Here is a 17,140-nt window from a genome sequence, read left to right as displayed (position 1 = left end):
TCCTACCTTGCCTCCTGGTGTCCAATCGCTGAATGACTGCTCAGTGCCTGAGATCCAGGTATGAGCAGTCAAGCGGCAGAATCATCGATCAGTGGTTTCTTATGAGAAACCACTGATCAATGTAAAAGATCAGTGTGTGCAGTGTTATAGGTCCCTATGGAAGCTATAACATTGCAAAAAAAGTGAAAAAAAAGGGAATAAAGATCATTTAACCCCTCCCCTAATAAAAGTTTGAATCACCCCCTTTTCCCATTTAAAAAAAACAACTGTGTAAATAAAAATAAAAATAAACATATGTGGTATCGTCGCGTGCGGAAATGTCCGAATTATAAAAATATATCATTAATTAAACCGCACGGTCAATGGAGTACGCGCAAAAAAATTCCAAAGTCCAAAATAGGGTATTTTTGGTCACTTTTTATAACATGAAAAAATTTATAAAAAGCGATCAATAAGTCCTATCAATACAAAAATGGTACCGCTATAAAATTCAGCTCATGGCACAAAAAATTAGCCCTCATACCGCCCCATACGCGGAAAAATAAAAAAGTTATAGGGGTCAGAAAATGACAATTTTAAGCGTATAAATTTTCCTGCATGTAGTTATGATTTTTTCCAGAAGTACAACAAAATCAAACCTATATAAGTAGGATATCATTTTAATCGTATGGACCTACAAAATAAAGAGAAGGTGTAATTTTTTCCGAAAAATGTACTGTGTAGAAACGGAAGCCCCCAAAAGTTACAAAATGGAATTTATTTTTCAATTTTGTCTAACAATGAATTTTTTTTCCCATTTCGATATAGATTTTTGGGTAAAATGACTGATGTCATTACAAAGTAGAATTGGTGGCGCAAAAAATAAGCCATCATATGGATTTTTAGATGCAAAATTGAAAGAGTTATGATTTTTTAAAGGTAAGGAGGAAAAAACGAAAATGCAAAAACAGAAAAAACCTGGGTCCTTAAGGGGTTAATCTTTTTCCTTACCAGCTTTCCATTCATAATTCTTTCTATGCACTGATTTTATTTATTCACTTATTTATTTAATTATCTATCTAGTTATTTATTTATTTGTTCATTTACTTATTTATTCATTTATCTTTTTCTCAACAGCTTTACATTCCCAATGCTTTCTATTCGTCAATATTTTGCATGTATTTTGATAGTAAGGAAAAGGTTAACATATTTCCCACATAAAAATGAAATAATATCAACACATTTTCCCCATAATCCTTTGAGTCCTTAATGTTTTATCCATTACTTCAAATACACCATGCTCATTATGTTTTATCCTTATCATAAAATTTGTTAAAATGAAACACCTATTTTTTTTAATGTCCTGGCTCTATTATGCAGGCCTATACCTGCACCAACAGCAGGATCCCTTTCTCACCTCATATTGCCTCTTGCCTGAGAAAAGAACTCCTGGGGAGTATTTGAAACGTAAAATTTAGCAGAAAATAAGTCTATGGCCGGGGAAATGAATACAGAATTTGGTTTTCATCTCCATTTCGATTCATCTCGGTCACTGCATAGCTCTATAATTTATATGCGGAATTAGTGTCCTAATATTGTTACTCTGCAAAAAAAAATAAAAACCTTTTGTGAAGTTCTAGATTTTATGTTTTTTAACGTTGAGGCATTTATAAAGGTTGCCACTGTGGTGTGGAGGACTTTCATTTGGTGATTTGGAGATTGTCTATAGGCGGTGGATAATTAATTGACAAAACATGGAAAAATTAAAGCGGTACGCCATGGAAAACTTTTTTTTTTTTTTTTTTTTCAAATCAACAGGTGCCAGAAAGTTAAACAGATTTGTAAATTACTCCTATTTAAAAATCTTAAATCCTTCCAGTACTTATTAGCTGCTGAATACTACAGAGGAAATTATTTTCTTTTTGTAACACAGAGCTCTCTGCTGACATCACGAGCACAGTGCTCTCTGCTGACACCTCTGTCCATTTTAGGAACTGTCCAGAGCAGCATATGTTTGCTATGGGGATTTTCTCCTACTCTGGACAGTTCTTAAAATGGACAGAGATGTCAGCAGAGAGCACGGTGCTCGTGAACAAATCATATGTGTAGCAGGTACATAGTGTAAAATACAGTACAAAAGTTCCATTTATTTCTAGGTAAAGTCATTTATATCACTGCACTGTTCTCCCCTATCGATCAAATCGCTTCCTGACTACTTCTCAGCCCCTCACATTACACCACTAGTCAGGTGTTAAAAGGGAGCCTGTCTGTGCTTCAATGGATGGGGAGACTGCTTGGTGGAAGGAGATCATTCTCCACAGGGCTGCAGGGAATTGTAGTTTCAAGCACAGCACAAATGAAAGGGAGCCTAGTTGTAATACATTGGGTGGGGGAGCTGATGTGTGGGAGGGAAAGAAGTGACCTCACACTTACAAACCAGAGATATTGGGACTGGTAGTTGGAGGGAGGGAACTTTAACAGGAAATAGCCATTTCACAAAAAGAAAGCAGCAGCATAACACAGCCATTTAGCCCCAAGACAAGCACAAATCCTTCCTGAGCAAGTCCTTACTGTCTTGCAGGTATGAACTAAAATCCCCTTATGGTGAAATAAAAATTTTGAAGCATCAGTTTATGCCTATTTAGAAATGAACACGTGTGTATAATACACTAAGGGGAAACATCCAGCAGAGGAATTAGCATAGTGTAGCATAGTCATGACCAACTGGGGGACAGGGAGAGGGAGCCCTAACTGACCCTAAAAAGACTCTCCCTGCCTACTTGCCCATTCATCCTAAACAATGGATCAACAACTGGGTGCCGGTCCCTTCCTGCGCTAAAGTGCAGTGGTGTAAAAACACAAAATATACATAGTCGGTCACAGACCAGAAACGTAAAAATACTAGACAACCAGATATACCAAACAGGATACAAATACCAACAGAGCAGAATATAAACAGGCAAACTAAGACACTGTTCACACTGGGACACAGAACGAACAAACTGGACACCCCACTCCACAAAAGAAGTAGCCATTAATAATGAAGCCTAATAGGCTACTGGCCTGCGGACACACTCCACCACGTGGACAAAATGCTGGCCCAGTAGGAAACGGAAATATGATACATGAAACGCTAGACTAGAACCAGATGAGTCTGAATAGACTCCAGGATACCAAACAGGAATATAACATACAGAGCACAGGGTACAAGCAATACTCAGACACAGTGTGAACACAGACAAAGCAGAACAAACAAACATAATCCTAAAACCGACTAATGTAACAGACTAAAATACAAGGAGCATGCTATATAACCATGGCTAAAAACTCAGATAAAATGACAAGATAAATACAAGGTAAATGCTCAAGCAGACATAGTCAGAATATTGCACAAACAGACATAGTGGCATTATACTAACAGACATCGTAGTATTGCACCGAATAACCAGCACTGAATGCAGGAGAAGTCTGGCTTAAAATAGACACACCCGAGTTTTCATTCGTTCAGAGCATTAACCATTCCCTACCTAGGAAGAATAGAAAACTGCTCTGAACATCCTAGTGTGTGAATACACACCTAAACAGAAAAATACAAAAACAAATGAACGGATATAACACATAGCTGATACAAGGAAATAAAATACTAGAAAAGTTCTAGCAGAAAAATTGAATCTCCAGTTATATAGTAAATGTATAAAGCTAATTATACAAGTTACATATGTCACCTCACTGTTTATTGTGGTGCTCTTATATTGAAAGGACTTATTAACTATAGAGAAAAGTTATACCGGCCAAAGGTTACTCTATTGGCACAAGTTCGGTTTAATATACCCTTGGATATGTTTTGTTGGGAGATTTTTCAAAGCATATGATTTAGAGTATCATTGGGGGCTTTAATACGCACTCGTCCACCAGATGTTTGTTGACCTGTTGTCCTGTACAACTGCACATGAATGCTTTTATTCGGCCCATTTTGTGATTCGCACATGTTTACGCATCGGTAAAGATTTGCTTAAATAGGACCAAAATCAACTGGTGCCCTGCCAAATAATGACCCCAAAATAATTCATCTTCTGAATTCATTAAGACAGCTTTGTAAATACGTGTTAGAACCCTTGTTGATGGTTGTTTATCTGTATAGACCACATGTCCATTGAGTATACAATGATATGTAGGCAGGCCAGCTGTATAGGGGCCACTGCTGCAAATGATTCACACTCCCATGACAGCCACCAACCTGCCACCTGACTACATGGGAGATACAAAATTGCTATAATAATAGGAAAGGGGAGCAAACTTGGTTCCTAATATGGTGCCCTTTATTTCACATAAGTGAAAAGTTTTGGGTCCTATTTGTCATTAAGTTGTTCCTGGCCTTTGGAAACACTGAGCCATTTTTTTTTTCTAAACAGTGTGTCTCCAGCTGTTGCAAAACTACAACTCCCAGCATGCCCTCTGGGCATGCTGGGAGTTGTAGTTTTGCAGCAGCTGGAGGCACACTGTTTGAAAAACATTGCACTAAACAAATAGTATTGATAAAAAGAGAATTATTTTATAATCAGTGATGCCTTTATATAAAGAGCCTTCCCTAAGTGACCACTAAATCATGTATGTATGATAGATTTTTATATTAGCAAAATGTGCTGTATAACTGAAAAGTAAGTAATGAAATGCAAGTGTATCCCATTATGGGAATCTGTCAGCTCTATATCATGCTCAGAGCTGCAAAGTTATAAAACCATGTTTTCCTTCTAAGATCAAAAGTTGTAGAGGCTGGGTTTGAGCTGTAGCATTCCTTGTAAGACCATATGCTGGTGCGGTTGGTCCTGGGTTCCTCCTAAAGCAAGACAATGCTAGACCTCATGTGGCTGGAGTGTGTCAGCAGTTCCTGCAAGAGGAAGGCATTGATGCTATGGACTGGCCCGCCCGTTCCCCAGACCTAAATCCGATTGAGCACATCTGGGACGTTGAGGTCTGGGAGGACATCCCTCAGGAGACAATCCGCCACCTCATCAGGAGCATGCACAGGCGTTGTAGGGAGGTCATTCGGGCACGTGGAGGCCACACACATTACTGAGCTTTATTTTTACTTGTTTTAAGGACATTACATAAAGTTGGATCAGCCTGTAGTGCGGTTTTACACTTTGATTTTGATTGTGACTCCATATCCAGACCTCCATGGGTTGATACAATTGATTTCCATTGATAATTTTTCTATCATTCTGTTGTCAGAACATTCAACTATGTAACGTATTTCATACGATTAGTTCATTCATTCAGATCTAGGATGTGTTATCTTAGTGTTTATTTTTTTGAGCAGTATATATATATGTGTATATATATATATATATATATATATATATATATATATATATGTTAGCAGAGTACCTCATGTTGTCTGGTCTTCCTACCTTAACCTTGTAGGAGAGGAAAAGCAACAATGTTGCTCTTGTTTTCAAATCCAACCTCATTTGCCGTCCTCATACCCTGTCCTCATATATTGTCCTCATATCTCATCCTCATATCCCGACTTTATAACCCATCCTCATATCCTGTCCTAATATCCCGTCCTCATATCTCGTCCTCATATCCCTACCTCATATCCCATCCTCATATCCTGTCCTAATATCCCGTCCTCATATCCCATCCTCATATCTCAACCTCATATCCTGTCCTCATATCCCGACCTCATATCTCATTCTCATATCCCATCCTCACATCTCAAACTCATATCCCGACCTCATATCCCGTCCTCATATCTCATTCTCATATCCCATCCTCACATCTCAAACTCATATCCCGACCTCATATCCCGTCCTCATATCTCATTCTCATATCCCATTCTCACATCTCAAACTCATATCCCGACCTCATATCCCGTCCTCATATCTCATCCCCATATTCCAACCTCATATCCCTATCTCATATCCCATCCTCATATCCAGACCTCATATCCTGTTCTCATATCCCATCCTCATATCTCGTCCTCATATCCTGACCTCATATCCCTACCTCATATGTCATCCTCATACCTCGTCCTCATATCCCCTCCTCATATCCCTACCTCATATCCCTATCTCATATCCCATCCTCAGATCCCACCCTCATATCCTGTTCTCATATCTCAACCTCATATCTTGTCCTCATATCCCGTCCTCATATCTCAACCTCATATCCTGTCCTCATATCCCTATCTCATATCCCATCCTCATATCCCGACCTCATATCCTGTTCTCATATCCCATCCTCATATCTCGTCCTCATATCCTGACCTCATATCCCTACCTCATATGTCATCCTCATACCTCGTCCTCATATCCCCTCCTCATATCCCTACCTCATATCCCTATCTCATATCCCATCCTCAGATCCCACCCTCATATCCTGTTCTCATATCTCAACCTCATATCTTGTCCTCATATCCCGTCCTCATATCCCGACCTCATATCTCATTCTCATATCCCATCCTCACATCTCAAACTCATATCCCGACCTCATATCCCGTCCTCATATCTCATCCCCATATCCCAACCTCATATCCCTATCTCATATCCCATCCTCATATCCCGACCTCATATCCTGTTCTCATATCCCATCCTCATATCTATGTCCTCATATCCTGACCTCATATCCCTACCTCATATGTCATCCTCATACCTCGTCCTCATATCCCATCCTCATATCTTGATTTGTGGTGAGACTAAACTGTGATAAAGAGATTGTAAGTTGAAAATAGAAGGGACATGGTTTTGTGGGGGTGTGGCTTGTGGGAGGGGGTGTGACTTGCAAGCCAACCAGCACATTCATCCAGAGATGAGGAGCTTGTGGAGTTAGGTGGGGCTGAGCTGTGATGAAGAGATTGTGGTTAAAGGACCTGTAATGTGAGTGCATCGGGCAAAAATTGTGTTTTAGCCCTTCAGCCGAAACAAAAAATGGCCGAAGAGACTGGGCTTGTGGAGAGGAGATGCAGAGCGCAGCTTGCACAGTAAAGTACTTGAAGTCCCATAGAATTGCATGAGGGTGGGTTGGTGTTAATTTAACTATCCTGTATTTTTAATTGACAAGTGAGTAACATGTTTTATTTCCTATGGGGTGATATGCTTACATGCTTTATGTAAGACCTTTCACCCCTTATTAGCCATTGTCAAAATTCAGTAGTATGAAGAGGCCCCGGCAGTATTCGCCTTGTACATATAATTGCTCCAGCATGTTTAGGATTACTGGTAATTGTCAGGTCATCCATGTAAGGAGCCATAAACCCTCACAAGTCAATAGGGGAGACGGCTCCAGAATAACATAAAACAAGAGGCATGGCTTTACTAGTCTAAATGCGGAGGCTGACCATAGCCTCACCTTTAAAATACAGTTACATTTGCATCTACCGTATATACTCGAGTATAAACCGACCCAAATATAATCCGAGGTCCCTAATTTCACCCCAAAAACCCAGGAAAAGTTATTGACTCGACTATAAGCCTAGGGTGGGAAATACAACATCCCCCCCCATCATCCAGACCCCCGTCATTAACACCCTCATCATCATCACCGCCTGTCAATCCCTTCATCAGTGATCTTCAACCTGCCATCCGGGCATGCTGGGAGTTGTAGTTTTGAAACCTCTGGAGGTCCGCAGGTTGAAGACCACTGCGGCCTTCGTCATCATCCAGAATCCCCCTTTAGTTTTCTACTCACCTCCCCTCAGTGGGAAGGAAGGGTGAGCTGGTCCGGGCCATGTATGCTGCAAGGACCGTCCGGTGGGGAGGGTTAGTCGTACCGGGCTGTCCATTTTCACCGGGGGGCCCTCTTCTCCCGCTCTCCGGGCCTGCCCCGGACTAGTGACGTTGCCTTGACGACGACGCACAGGGATGTTCATGCGCCTCCCTGTGCGTCGTCATCCAGGCAACGTCACTGGTCCAGGGCCGGGCCCGGAGCGGAGAAGAGGGCCTCCCGGTGAAGATGGACAGCCTGGAACGACTAACCCTGCTCACCGGACGGTCCCTGCAGCATAGATGGCCCGGACCAGCTCACCCTTCCTTCCCAACGGGGAGAGGTGAGTAGAAAACTAAAGGGGGGTCTGGAAGAAGACAAAGGCCGCAGTGGACTTCAACCTGCGGACCTCCAGATGTTTCAAAACCACAACTCCCAGCATGCCCAGACAGCCATAGGCTGGGAGTTGTAGTTTTGCAACATCTGGAGGTCCGCAGGTTGAAGACCACTGAGAAGGGATTGACAGGTGGAGAGTTCACTTGAGTATAAGCCGAGGGGGGCGTTTTCAGCACGAAAAATCATGCTGAAAAACTCGGCTTAAACTCGAGTATATACAGTAATCTAAACATAGTGGCAGCAAAACTTTCCATCTAAAAGCCCACATAGTGTTTTCTGATCTGTAACAAATCCTCAGCTGTGAGAAGTTTTAGTTCTACAGGCATTTTTAGCATTTTGATATACACCAGAGTGTCACAATCTTGAGAAAGTTAGGGAATTAAAACAGATATTGAACTGAAATAAAGTATAGTTGAAAGCAGCAGATCCTTTCCATCAGATTAATTTAAAGGAGTACTCTGGGGAATTATTATTATTTTATTTTAGATTTTCAAATCAACTGAAGCCAGAAAGTCATACAGATTTGTAAATTACTTCTATTTAAAAATCTTAATATTTCCACTACTTGTCAGCTGCTGTATGCTCCAGAGGAAGTTGTGCAGTTCTTTCAGTCTGGCCACAGTGCTCTCTTCTGCCACCTCTGTCCATGTCAGGAATTGTCCAGGGCAGGATAGGTTTGCTATGAGGATTTGCTCCTGCTATGGACAGTTCCTGATATGTACAGAGGTGGCAGGAGAGAGCACTGTGGTCAGACTGGAAAGAACTACACAACTTCCTCTGGAACATACAGCAGCTGATAAGTACTGGAAGGATTAAGATTTTTAAATAGAAGTAATTTACAAATTTGTTTAACTCTCTGACACCAGTTGATTTGAGGTTTTTTTTAGTGCAGCATGCTTTACTCCCCGGCTCGAGGCTTGAATCATCCTGTTGCATGTGACAGGCTCCATAGTTAAAGGGATACTCCCCCCCCCTAGACATCTTATCCCCTATTCACACTTAAAAAGTAAATATTTGATATGATGATGATTATGATTATTATTAATAATAATAATAATAATGACAACAACAAAAATTATAAATAATAATAATATTTGTATTGTTATTTTATTTAATATTAATGACAATATTTGTTATATTATTATTTTAATGTCTTAAAGGGGTACTCTGGTGAAAAACTTTATTTTTTAAATCAACTGGTGCCAGAAAGTTAAACAAATTTGTAAATTACTTCTCTTAAAAAATCTTAATTCTTCCAGTACTTCTTAGCTGCTGAATACCACACAGGAAATTCTTTTATTTTTGGAATACAGAGCTCTCTGCTGACATCACGAGCACAGTGCTCTCTGCTGACATCTCTGTCCATTTTAGGAACTGTCCAGAGTAGGAGAAAATCCCCATAGCAAACATATGCTGTTGTGGACAGTTCCTAAAATCTACAGAGATGTCAGCTCTGTGTTCCAAAAAGAAAATAATTTCCTCTGTAGTATTCAGAAGCTAATAAGTACTGGAAGGATTAAGATTTTTTTAATAGAAGTAATTTACAAATCTGTTTAACTTTCTGGCACCAGTTGATTTAAAAAAAAAAAAGTTTTCCATATATATAATCCAGGATAACAAACACAAAAACAGTCCAGGTCATAGCATCAAAGGGAAAAACTCCAGATTTATGCAAGAAGCTGTAGTATTTATTGGTTTCCAATCCAGATTGGGGAACCAATAAATACTACAGATTTTTGACTAAATCTGGAGTTTTCACTTTGATGCTATGACCTGGACTGTTATATATATACAGTGATCCCTCAACTTACAATGGCCTCAATATACAATAGTTTCAACATACAATGGTCTTTTCTCAACCATTGTAAGTTGAAACCAGATTCAACATACAATGTACGGACCGTCCAGATCTGTGAAATGTGTCAATGGCTGGAAGAACTGACCAATCAAAATGGGCAATTTACTGGTAAAACACCTGTATTATTGAAGTGTTTATCCACTGACTGATGTCTGGTAGCGCCCCCTACAGTACAGGGTGGTATTACATGTTCTGTACTCTTTACCTGTGCCAGGGTTAGCTGCTCCTTTGGACACCAGGTGAGGGCGGCTCCATGTTACTTTTTTAGGACACTGTGTACTGTACAGGACCCCGAGGAAGCGCCTGTCCTCTACATAGACCAGTGTTTCCCTCTTGTCCTGGTAAATTATTCAACCCTCTGCATCAGTGTTTCCCAATCAGGGTGCCTCCAGCTGTTGCAAAACTACAACTCCCAGCATAGCCGGACAGCCTTTGGCTGTCCGGGCATGCTGGGAGTTGTAGTTTTGCAACAGCTGGAGACTCCCTGCTTGGGAAACACGGACATAAACAGTGTATACATACCAACATTTTATATGTTAGGATTTGCTTTATCTATATTAGTTATCTACTTATTTTTCTTTAATCCTCACTTTTTCCTATTTTTGGATGACATTTTGGTGCCCTTAGAACCGATTACCAGGTTTCCATAGAGTTCTGGTCTCAACATACAATGGTCTCAACATACAATAGTCGTCCCAGAACCAATTAATATTGTAACTTGAGGGACCACTGTGTATATATATATATATATATATATATATATATATATATATATATGTATTTTTTGTATTATGATACTAAACACTAGACTTTTACATGGTGAGCCTCTCCTCATTCCTGCTGATTTTAATATCATTTTTATTTTTATAATATAATAATTTTTATTTTTAGAATATAATTTTTTATCTTTGATGTTGTTTACTTTTTCCTTTACGTATTTACCTTTTGCAAAACAGAATCATCCGTATTAGTCCTTCCATGCATCTCGACATCGCCCTATTATGGCACGGTGTGTTGCACATGATAAGCTATTCATTAAAGCATTGCCTACTGTTATTTTCCTGCTCTACACCAGCCAGTACATGATCGGTCTCGGCATGAAGACATTGGGCCTCTGACCTCTTTTGTAGCTGTTTCTGGCAGAGACAACAATCCAGGTTCATTGGGTTTTTGTAAAGCTCCGATTGTGTGTATACAAATCCCGGGCATTAATGTTACAGTAGAGGCTCAAACATCTGCCCAAATGTAGGAGATTTGGCACAGAGTCTGCTGTAATTGTCATGGCGGGTGCATGAGGCCCATAAGAGAGATGAATGAGGCTTCATCAGGGCAAAACATTTTGCGGGGTCACTATCCCACCTCTTTATCTCCCTATAGGAACCACATATAGGAGTATAAAGATGGAAATAGCTGAGACAGCGACTGCTTAGGCATATAGGGGGGGATTTTTCATTTTTACCTGTTGTCAGTTTCTTTTTACACTTTTTTTTATTACTTTGGTTTTTACGGACGTGCGCCCAATTTATTATTAGGCGCATGTTTTTTAGTAACTTTGGCGCATACCATATTCTTCCTTTCGTATGTGCGTTTTTCATGTCAGAATATTGTCGGCGGTGATTTGCGTCAAACATGCGTCAAAAACAGGCAAATTACTGCCGAAATACAATGATAAATTACTGACCACTGCAAAAATTATACACAGGACAGTGAAAATCCTAGCAAGTTTACAAAGTGACAGTGGAGAGAATGCGCCAAATATTGGCGCAAAAAGACACTGGGCAAAAAAAAATGCGCCAAACATACGCAATAAAAGACACATAAATCTGTTACTCAATACCACCCATACTGTATACATACATCTTTATGGTTAGCGTGAGACAGTGACAGGGAGCCCTATATTTTACCTATATTGTATGTGGATATCAGGTTTCAGTAAGTGCGCATCTCATCCAAGGAAATATGGGTAAAATATGGGGATTCCAGGAAATAGCTAAAAACCCTGGTGATACTTAGCTTGCTAAGGAATTTGGTAAATCCTGTTATAAGGCCTGGATTTTTATGGCATGAAAGGCAAGTTTGGTAATGGGGCCTTCCTCTTCCTAGGCCAGATTCACAGGTTGGCCCCAAGTCAGAACAGGTGCTGAGGCCAAATGATACTAGGCTTATAAATGATGTAACCAAGTCTGCACTGAGAGGCTGTAAAAAAAAACTCTCATAAGAGTTAAATTCCAGAGGGGGTGGCTGTTTTGTTGGGTGGCTAGTAGTAAGCCACCAGTACAGAAAAGAAAGATGTGTTGTAGTTAGCACTGGACAAGCAGGATTTGTTTTGTTTGTGTCTGAAGTTAAAGGCTGTATTTGTTTTGTTACTGAAAAATAAAAACAGGAGAAGCCCTGTTTTAACATTACTTCCGTGTCCCTGTGTCTGACTGCTATTTTGCCACTAAGTGGTTCTACGGAGTTAATCTTCCACCCTAGATAGCATTGTAGAATAGCCTTTTTACTAGGGAGGGTTCAAGAGCTGAGCAGTGTACATACTAACTACCATGTTTAAATAGTGATATCTAGACTCGTCTTAGAAAAAGCCTGGCCCTATAGCACAAATTTTTTTTTCTTTAATAATCTTTATTCTTTTTCAATGAAAATACATATAATACCACTTCCAGAACAATCCATAGCAAATATTCTGCATGAATCCCAATTACCACCACATATACCCTGAAATTTTGTATTATACCCTGAATGGTGGTTTAAGAGCTGGATGCCTACATAACCCATGGCATTCTTCCAGCCTTCACGTACCAGCTTGGACATCTCCAAATCTTCCAGCTACATCGACGACGTTCATAGCCATTTAATTCCTTTTTCATTCATGAAACCCATCAGCGATCACATCTAGTACTGACAACTTTCAATGACAGGTCCAGAAACGTGTAAAAGTGAACTTGTATTTCAAGACGACTATTACCATAAAATAGCGGTACTACTGACCCAGCACTATAGGGACACCAGAACTGCCATACTGCGAAAATCACTAGTGCTGAACAATACTCAACATCAGCCGGAATGGAGATCTATACCAAACACTTATCCCGAACTCTCTTCTCTATCCTAAAATCCTGGATTTTCTATATCAGAATAGTACAGAAATCTCATGTATTCTATTTGTAGAAACTCATTTTTTCCCCATAAAACACTTACGGGAACACCTGATTGTGTCCTCCTCGCCATGCTTCTCAATTCTATCTGTGTGCGGAATAGCGCAAAATTCCTTTAGCGTAATTTTCCATCTTCTTGAGCTGTCAGTTTTGGATGAGATCATGATTGATGGTAATATTACAGTATGTCACAGTGTAATGCTAGACTGTGATGTAAAATTGAGTATCGCCACTGTTGCTTTATCCTGTTTTCCGCCGTATGACAGGGTTTATTGTGCATTGTGTTGCGGCTTATTCCTCGACTGGCGCTGTGTACTGAAGTGTAATTATGACTTGTCTAATGTGTAAAACAGAGCTGTAACTGAGAGGAATTCTGCAAGTGCGTTTGATTTATGAGGGCAGATTCTGATTTGTATTCTTAATCTACCTTTTTTTTTTCCTTTTTGCCTCTAGGAAAAATTCCTATATTGCAGTTTTTTTTTATGTTTTTGATGAGTCTGGATGAGCAGACAGCTACCTTGCTAAGGTTGTTATACACCACTCACATCAAGGTTTTCAGTTCCTACTAAATGAAATGTGCAAGCTGTTACATAGATTATTTTAGTGATTTATGGAGAAAGGTAAAAATAAAAATTCTAACTGGAATTGTCACTAAAGCGCCCATTGAGTGCTTGCATGCATTCCGGCTGATTATATTTATTGGGATAAAATATACACATCAACACATAATACAAAATACAGCAGCCAAATATCTTTATACAATGTATTATTTGCTGATCTTACAATTGCTGTCTTAAGATGACTATTCCTTTTCATATGGAAGTCGTTGACGAGGTACCCAACATGGAAATCTCTCTCTATAAGGCAGCAAATTGTCACGTATGGGCAGGGAACAGTGAGGCCCTAAACTCACCCACTCCCACTTGCCCTGCCTACTTGCGTATCCTCCCTAGGCGACGGGTCCACAACTACGGTGACAGTCCCTGCCTAAATAAATGCAGGGAGTCAAACATCAACAAAATAAACTAACAATACAGATGGAGGTCGGGACACTATATGGAATCACACACACTAACAGAAATAATAAATAAACATGCACACATAATAAGTCACAGTCCACATGCTGAGTCAGTACCAAGAGATAACAGCTATGCCAAAGAAACAGGAGAAGAGTCAGAGAGCAGAGCCAAAGGGTCAAATATGCCAGAAATTCAAGATATAATACAAACTCTAGCTAGGAGAAGGAGCTCTTTTGCAGGCGGGGTATGAGAGCATACTGCCAGCTTGAATAGGAGCCAGACAAGGTGCTCTCACCAAGGTCAGCTGACCAGTCCAGGCAGCTGGGCGTAGCCAAAGAACAAAACAAAACAGAGAGAACTGTCAGAACCATTTAACCCCACAGGTTTTGACACAAATTGGCTGCAATGGTATCTGTGTATGGACAGACATGGGACAGACAAGGACACATTTTCTTTTATGGCCTGCACAAACGAGATTGTAGTCAGCTAGTGAGTACACTCAGGTCATTTTCTAAGCACCTCCTACTATGGATTCGGACTGAAAATTCGGGTCAACCATGACCATTTGTCAGCTCTATATGATATCAGAGCAGCAAACACGGGCAGATAGCTTATACTGAGATTTATATAGAAAAATGATATCTGACTCTATTTCATGGCTGTTGGCAAAGTTATAAAATCATGTTTTTCTTCCAAGCTCAAGTGTTAAAGGGGTACTTGGCTGCTAGACATGTTATCCCCTATACAAAGCATAGGGAATAAGATGTCTGATTGTTGGGGTCCTGCTGCTGGGGCTCCTCATGATCTCCTGCAGCACCCGGTGTTCTAAACAAACGCCGGGTTCCTTTGGCAGTGGTCGTGACATCACGGCCACTCCCCACGTGAAGTCACGCCACTTCCCCTCTATTTATGTCTATGGTAGGGGGCGTGTCAGCTGACATGCCCCCTCCCATAAACATGAATGGAGGAGGGTGCATGGTGTGACGTCACAAGAGGTATGGCCGTGACGTCACCATCACAGCCTACTGCTCTGAGCGTTCTGAACAAAATGTACAGAACGCTGGATTACCAGAGCACCCCTTTTAAGAAGCGATGCTGTCCTGCAGCATGCACGCCTCCTTTCTCCCACACCTTTCACCGCTCGGCATGATTGATATTCAAGGCTCAGTGTTGGAAGCCAAGTAAGATGAGGTGGGGAGAGACGATGTTGCAGCTCAGCCCGGTATCTATAACTCAAGCTTAAAATAAAAAAAAAACATAATTTTATTCTAATAATGTTATTATTATTACTTCTGTCAGCCTAGCTATTTCCAGCCAGTAATTTCCAACCAGTCCAGGGAGGAAGATGGGCACTGGACAAGCTAGGACTCCTGTGGTGTATCACTGCCATAGGGGTCCTGGCGCCACTTAGCTCCCGGGGCATTTGACCTCTAGTGATACTGCCTGCGGCCACTAGAGGCTGGGAACATCACTTATTCTTCGACACTCACAATGATTATCTTTCACGTCCTATAGGTAGAGAATCGGGCAAGTGGCCGCAGAAAGAAGCTTTAGTGGACACCGATGACTGTGGGGAAAAGAGGTAAGTGTTTTTTTTTTTCTCTCTCCCTATGGTAGGTTGAGGAATAACTACAGGGGACAAGCTAACTACAGGGAGACCCTATATACAAGGAATAGCTACCTACAGGGGAGTCTTACATATAGGGGCAAACTAATGATGGGGTATCCTTACAGGGGACAAACTTTCTGCAGCGGAGCCCTACATCCAGGTCCGGGGGGAAAACTTCTGACAGGTCAGTCTTATCTACAGGGTGCAAACTGCATTTGGGGAAGGGAGGACAGTAGAAAGTAGACCCTGCCAAAAATATATAACCGCAAGGTGTGTGTGCCCCGAGCTAAAAAAATAAATAAATAAAAAGGTTGGGGAATACTGCTCTGGAATTCAAGAATTAGGGGGTAAAAATTTGGGGGTAAGAAGAGTAAAGTAACACATTTCCAACATTATTATAAAGGAGTTTGCTTTTTTAGAATCAGCACCACTCCCCTGCTGCATTTGGAATTTCACCAAAGGGCAGAGCTGCAGTACCGGTCACTACCAATGGACAGGAGGGGCGCAGTACCGGTCACTACCAATGGACAGGAGCGGCGCTATTTCTATTAAAAACATCAAATGTCTTTCTTATATAATCGTTTTAATGGTTTATATAATCTTTTTTAATGCTAGTATTAGAGTAGGTAAGTCATCTTGCCTGTGGGAATCCACTGCATGGGGTGGAAGATGGCCCCTTGGATACGGCCTAATATTATTGTCGGTCAGTGACTTCCAGTTTTATATAGCTTTAGCCCCTTTCTATAAGTTAAAGGGGTATTCCAGGCAAAACCTTTTTTTTTAAACTATATCAACTGGCTCTGGAAAGTTAAACAGATTTGTAAATTACTTCTATTAAAAAATCTTAATCCTTCCAATAGTTATTAGCTTCTGAGGTTTTCTGTCTAACTGCTCAATGGTGATGTCACGTCCCGGGAGCTGTGCATGATGGGAGAATATCCCCATAGGAACTGCACAGCTCCCGGGACGTGAGTCATCAGAGAGCAGTTAGACAGAAAACAACAACTCAACTTCAGAAGCTAATAACTATTGGAAGGATTAAGATTTTTTAATAGAAGTAATTTACAAATCTGTTTAACTTTCCGGAGCCAGTTGATATATATAAAAAAAAATTTGGCCTGGAATACCCCTTTAACACTATCTTCTCTGCTGAGGGCAACATTGTATCAAGAAATGAAAACACCTTCATACCTGTTTGTTGTATTCTTTCGTGAGATCCCGAACCTATATAGCAGTGGTCTTCAACCTGCGGACCTCCAGATGTTGCAAAACTACAACTCCCAGCATGCCCGGACAGCCGTTGGCTGTCCGGGCATGCTGGGAGTTGTAGTTTTGCAACATCTGGAGGTCCGCAGGTTGAAGACCACTGCTATACATAGAATAACTCAGATCTATACGACATAATAAACAGAATTCA

General features: G+C 40.6%; 1 long non-coding RNA gene across 1 annotated transcript in view; it reads left to right on the top strand.

The window, feature by feature from the left end:
* LOC130285182 (uncharacterized) overlaps positions 1-16,279 on the top strand; it is a 43,192-nt gene extending 26,913 nt beyond the window's left edge. Inside the window, exons 2-3 of the long non-coding RNA XR_008847275.1 lie at positions 15,630-15,696; positions 16,143-16,279. This is a non-coding gene — a long non-coding RNA (uncharacterized LOC130285182). The remainder of the gene's footprint in view (positions 1-15,629; positions 15,697-16,142) is intronic.
* The last annotated feature ends 861 nt before the right edge of the window (positions 16,280-17,140 follow it).

Source organism: Hyla sarda, chromosome 8 (assembly GCF_029499605.1).
Source record: "Hyla sarda isolate aHylSar1 chromosome 8, aHylSar1.hap1, whole genome shotgun sequence".
Classification (NCBI taxonomy): domain Eukaryota; kingdom Metazoa; phylum Chordata; class Amphibia; order Anura; family Hylidae; genus Hyla; species Hyla sarda.
This window is presented reverse-complemented; position numbering and strand designations above follow the sequence as displayed.